Genomic DNA, 6,000 nt, shown 5'->3' with positions numbered 1-6,000 from the left:
ATATTCCCATCTCTTTAAGAGTTTTCCACTGTTTGTTATGATCCACACATCCTTCAAGACCTGGGAGAACATAATTGGCTTTCTCTCTGTCTCTTTTTTTGTCTTCCTTTCCTCCCTTCTCCTCCCCCCTTCTTTTCTTTGCTTAAGTTTATCCCTAAGTCATCAAGTCCCACTGCCACGGGGCTTGGCTGAGTAGTTTCAGGCGTACCCTGCGTTTAATAGATACTGTGGATTCTCTCACATTTGGAAAGAGGGAGACTGGAGTTGGGGGAATAAGGGAAAACATTTGCAAAGGAAGATGAGAAGGCTCTGCAGGGAGGCCGGTAAAGGATTTGAGAAGGGCATAAGACCAACCGCGGGCACGGCTCTAATCCTCTCAGGGCGGCCAGCCCTCAACTCTGCAGCACGCAGGTAAATGCATCTCTGTCTGCAAGATCCCTCCAAGCCCGACAAGGTTCGGTTAGGGGAGGACACCCGAAGGGACTGCAGTGCGCCCATCATAAGTGGAAAGGATGCGCGGCCCCCACACTAAACTCTGCCCAAAGCGTCCTCACCTGTCCATCCCCCCGGGGGAGGGACTCTGGTCAGAGCCTCATCCCCAAGCTCGGGTCGGAGGACCAAGGCTGAGAGCCGCCTCCTCCGCAATGCCCCGCCCCTCGGCGCAGACACGCCGCGCTCCTGCCGCGCTCCCATTGGCCGAGGCGCCCGCCAATCCAAGAGCCGCGGCCGACGAGCGGGCCCTGGTTGGTGAAGCCGGCGCTGGGCCCCACCCCGCTCCGCCGGGCCCCCCACCGGGAGGGGGCGTGGCCGCGGCCGTGGCCGGGCCGGAGGCGGCGTCGCCGGCGCCTCTGCGCGCGGGGCGGTGCGGGGCGGTGCGGGAGGTGCGGGGCGGCAGCGGCGGGACCATGGAGCTGGGGGCGCGGACCGGTGAGTGCGCGCTGCGGCCGGCCAGCTCTCTGTCCCCGGCCTCGATCCCTGCCGGCTCCGGGCCGGGCGGAGGCGGGCCCCCGCAGCCCCGCGGCCAAGTGAACTTGCTGCATCGCCCGGGCGCCTGGGCGGTCGGCGGGGCCCAGTGCGGCCCGGCGCATCCTCCCCGCCGGCTTCCCGCGGTCGCTCCGCGGCCCTTGGCCCCCGTACGCGCCTCCCGGCCGCAGGGCTGGCGCCCGGGCCTCGGCCCGCGCCGCACACACGAGCGCGGGGCTGCCCGGCGCCCGGTAACCTCGCGTCCCTCCGGGCTGCGCGCGCCCTCACCGCACCTTGGCCCGGTCTCCGCGTGCCCGCCGCCCGGGGTCCGGCCCTCTCCGCTCGGCTCGGCCCTCCCCCGGTGCTGCGGGAACCCGAGGTCACGGTCCTGGCCTTGGCCTTCGGGCTGGGCTCCGGGAAGGGGTCGGCAGCCCGGGAGTGGCGCGCTGCGGGGCCGCGGGGCTGCGGGGTCGCTGGGCAGGGATGCGTCCTCCGGGGAGACTCTCCCCGCGGGGCCGGCGGGGCCCGGGGCTTCGGCACGGGGGGAAAGCCTTTGCCTCTCTCGGTGTGCCGGCTCACGGGCAATGGCGATTTCTTCTTGGTTCAGTCTCTGCAAGGGAGAGTTCCCTGGTGGAGAGCAGAGTTCTTAATTATTAAGAAACTCAGCCGTGGGCTTAAGGGATGAATGGAACATCTCATTTCTTAGCTGCTATTGGGCGGAATAGGAATTCTTTCTCATTTGGGGGTGAATTTTAAATACTCAGTCACTACTAGCAATAATTACTAAGTTTTTAAAAGCTGACACTTTAAAAGGTCTGCTTTAGCTTTTGAAGCGCTTCAAATCAAGTGTCTCGTGGGGCAGGAGATACTTAAGAACTGGAATCCACATTTTTTTAAGGGGAGGAGCCAGCCATTAGAAATGTTTTGCATCTTTAAAAAAATGAGGTTTGCCAAAAGTTTAAAATGTCTGCTTCTCTATCAAAATTAGGTTCAAAGTGTTATAATTGACTTACATTTCTTTTGCCTCTAGGGCAAATTCCGTTGAAGGTTGGTTGGTTTTTTTTTATCTGCTTCACCCAACTTTCCTTTTCTAGCCGTGAAACAATGCGGAGATTCTTGAAAGCTAGTTCTTTTTATCTGCTTGAGAGGTTAAACAAAAGGAAGCTGGCCTGGTCTTTCCCATAGGCAGTTCTCATTGTGTGTCTGGGCTCCTTTCTAAGAACAGCCGCAGTCAGACTCATTTTTCTTCATTTTTAAAGACCTTCTTAATTTATATTCATGAGAGTTGTGTCTTTTCAGACGTTTCGAGCTCACTAGGTTGGAAAGTTTGGTTGGCTTTATGTAGTTACCATCTGACCTGTAGTCTCTGTTTTCTTACCACAGTGAAAAGCTTGTTCTAGAACTATCTACTTATAAAAAATTGTTCCTGCCCTTCTGGTTGCTGACCTGAAGTTGCATTATAGCATCGTTTTCTCTGTCTGTCTCAGATTTATTGACCGAATAGTCATTGATGTTCTACACCATTTTTACAAATTCTGAACGATGCTGCTGCTGCTAAGTCGCTTCAGTCGTGTCCGACTCTGTGCAACCCCAGAGACGGCAGCCCACCAGGCTCTGCTGTCTCTGGGATTCTCCAGGCAAGAACACTGGAGTGGGTTGCCATTTCCTTCTCCAATGCATGAAAGTGAAAAGTGAAAGTGAAGTCGCTCAGTCGTGTCTCACTCTTAGTGATCCCATGGACTGCAGCCTACCAGGCTCCTCTGTCCATGGGATTTTCCAGGCAAGAGTAATGGAGTGGGTTGCTGTTGCCTTCTCCGAAATTCTGAAAATAAAGGTGGAAAAACACACTTTGCTGAGCAGTCCTGCCAGCATTAGCGCATCCCTCCTCTTCCCAGTGTGTCCTTGTAGGTGGGCTTTACCCTTCTTCCTGTGGAGATCTGCATGTGGCAAGAAACGTTTTGGTTATTGGAACATTTTGATTGAAACAGTTGCCTGTTTCAAGTGTTCAGAGTTATCTGAGCTCCTGGGCCATTGCTGATGGTCCTTCAGAGTGCCCAGAACTTTCTCTGAAGGATAGCTATTCGAGATTGTGTTTTCCAGGCATAGGTGACTGTCATTCCTTATATTTTCTTGGGAGCGCCTCTACATGGCTGGACAGACTGCAAATGCTCAACTTCTCTTTTCCATCCTTGTTTCTCAGCACATGGTTTTTCCAAATGCTCTTGGCATTTGGACCTTTGCATTCCTCTTCAGGGCTGGTTCTTTATCCCCAACTCATTTTAGGTAGGTAATACTGGAATATCCTAGACCAGCACTGCATAAATAATGCATATTGTATAATAAATTTAACATCACTCTAGAGATCAGTGGAGTAGAAAGCCTGCAGTCTCCTCTCCTCCTCTTACTGGCGCCCTAGTCCTGTCCTGTTTCTCCATGGTCAGGTGTGTCCTTGGAGAACGGGCAGTGGGGCAAGGCTGGAGGGAGGGGAGGTTGAGGAGTAGGACAGGGTTGTGTGTGTGTCAGGAGAGGGAGGGGACAGGGCCATGCAGGGTGTTGGTTGGTGGATGGCTCTGCTGTCCCTAGATACCAGATCAGGAAGTAGCAACCATTCCCTTGGGGAAGATGCTGACCTTGTCAAGTTCAAGGTGCCTGCAGGGCGCATCGGTCAGTGGCTGCACTGGGATCCTGATATTGAGAGGTGTCTGGACTAGGAGACACGCACTTGAGAGTTCTCAGCACTGGCTCCCAAACTACTTGCCACAGTGAACTCGCAGGGAGACTGTGGGGATTAAATTGTTGAAGGACCCTCAGCGGTGCAAACATCTGTCCGCCCTTAGCACCCAAGGACTGCTTCCACCAGAGTTTCTACCAAATTCCTTCTGATGATGTTGTCTTTGCAAAGCTGGGACTTCCCTGCTTGCTAGGAAAGGGGTTGGGGGAGAGGTATCCAATCCGACTGCAGGTGTGAGAAATTGTGAGCTGTTCCACACAGGCATGTGGGCTGTTCATGGTTTATTTAACAGTGAAGTAAAATACCCGTTTTCTCTCAATAGAAGTGCACTGTTTTCAAATGGAAGTGCTAGTAGATACTTGTTACTTGCATGTAGCTAAGGGTTTCATTATTCGCTGGGTATTTTCTGGTTGCAGTCAAGAGGGTGCAGTGAGCAGAGAAAGTTCTGGAACCTCTGCCTTTGTTAACAGCGGAGGCTGTGGAGTAGATTGGGTTATTCAGGAAGCATGTGTAGAGTGAGAAGAGAAGTGAGGAGAATGGACTCTGCGGGGTCCTCGTATTTAAAAGGCAGGCTGCCACGTCGAGACTGAAAGAATGGGAGTTGGGGACATGGGTGGTGTCTGGGAAACCATGATCCAGTGAAACATCGTTCAAGGGGGATGATAGCAGCCAGGTCATTATCACAGAGGTGATGGCAGTGGTGACACAGTGACGGGAATAGGAGCGAGGCAGCCGGTTTGTGAGGGGCTTCCTTGTAAGCGGGGGCCAGAAATGTGGTGCTGAAGGGTGATGGAGGAGGGTAGGCGAAGCGGGGCATTTTCTTCTTTTTTACTGGAGGGGTTTGAGCATATTAAAGGACCAAGGGGCAGAGGGTGCTAGACAGACATGCCGTTGGAAGATGGTTTCGAGGTTTCTGTTGGATTTAGCCCTAGGATGTAATTACTGATTTTGGCAGGAGGCATCTCAAGGGGGCCTTACTGCTGTGGATTGAGGGGTGATGGAGCTAAGGGGGTGAAGCCAGTCAGGGAAGGCTAGATTTTGAAGATGAGAGAAGGGCCTTCGCTTAGAGAGGAACCTTAGTCCAGAATGAGTTTTGTGTTTTGTGATAAGCACAAAACGGGGACCGGCACTCAGTGAGAGGATTGTTATGAGATGAACTAAAATGGAGCTGTTGCAGTAGGTAGTCAAATCTTTGGATTGGGACTCCCGTGCTGGTCCAGTGGCTAAGACTCCGTGCTCCCAGTGCAGGGCCTCAGGTTCAATCCCTGGTCAAGGAACTAGAACTCACATGCCGCAATTAAAGACTCCGCCTGCCACAACAGAGATCAAAGACCCTACATGCTGCAACTAAGACCCGACGCAGCCAAAATAAATAAATAAAAATAAACATAAAAAAAAAACAACTTTGAATTGCACTGGAGCACAACTTTTAAGGTCCAATACTGTCAGAAGTTTCTCTTGCTAAAAGCAGTCTTCTTAAGATGCTGTTTTCCTCTTAAGGCACGCTTTTCCTGCAGCAGGTGGTTCTTCTAAGGGTGGGTATTTGTGTGCACAGCCTTGTCATTTTCCTGGGTCCTGGTGTCCTTGGAGGGTCACATTATCTGTGACGTCCACTCTCTGGCTGCCCCTACCTGGCGGTGCTTTCTTGGCCACTGACCTCAAGGCCAGTCTTGTTTTTTTCCGATCAGAGCCCCTCCCCCTTAACTTAATAGATGTCCTTCAATTAGAATATTCTCCATACTCAGATTTCACTCTGGATCTTTGGAATCACCCTGATCTGTTTTTCCCCTGGACCATGCCTCCTGTCTCTGAGGTTAGCTCTTCACCTCTGTTGACTTTTTATTTTTAAAAAAATTTTAAATATCCCAAACACCCCAGGGTATTTTCTCACTTTTTCAAGTCTGCTAGAGTCTCTGATGGAGAAGGCAATGGCACCCCACTCCAGTACTCTTGCCTGGAAAATCCCATGGACGGAGGAGCCTGATAGGCTGCAATCCATGGGGTCGCTAGGAATCGGACACGACTGAGCGACATCACTTTCACTTTCATGCATTGGAGAAGGAAATGGAACCCACTCCAGTGTTCTTGCCTGGAGAATCCCAGGGACAGGGGAGCCTGGTGGGCTGCCGTCTCTGGGGTCGCACAGAGTCGGACACGACTGAAGTGACTTAGCAGCAGCAGCAGCAGTAGCAGCAGAGCCTCTGAGCCTTGACTCTGAGCTCAGCATCTGGGATCATTTCTCAAGACTTTACAAATGAGATTTTTTTCCCTCTTATGCCTGTTGTTGGGGTGCCCTTCGACCTTTC

General features: G+C 52.6%; 1 protein-coding gene across 3 annotated transcripts in view; it reads left to right on the top strand.

Annotated features, from left to right (window-relative positions):
- The first annotated feature begins 865 nt into the window (after positions 1 to 865).
- Positions 866 to 6,000, top strand: part of WASF3 (WAS protein family member 3) — a 76,949-nt gene continuing 71,814 nt past the window's right edge. For all 3 annotated transcript variants that reach the window (XM_027557544.1, XM_027557543.1, XM_027557540.1), the window contains exon 1: positions 866 to 927. The gene's annotated coding sequence lies outside the window, so the exon portion shown is untranslated. The remainder of the gene's footprint in view (positions 928 to 6,000) is intronic.

The sequence above is a fragment of the Bos indicus x Bos taurus genome, chromosome 12, assembly GCF_003369695.1.
Source record: "Bos indicus x Bos taurus breed Angus x Brahman F1 hybrid chromosome 12, Bos_hybrid_MaternalHap_v2.0, whole genome shotgun sequence".
Classification (NCBI taxonomy): domain Eukaryota; kingdom Metazoa; phylum Chordata; class Mammalia; order Artiodactyla; family Bovidae; genus Bos; species Bos indicus x Bos taurus.
This window is presented reverse-complemented; position numbering and strand designations above follow the sequence as displayed.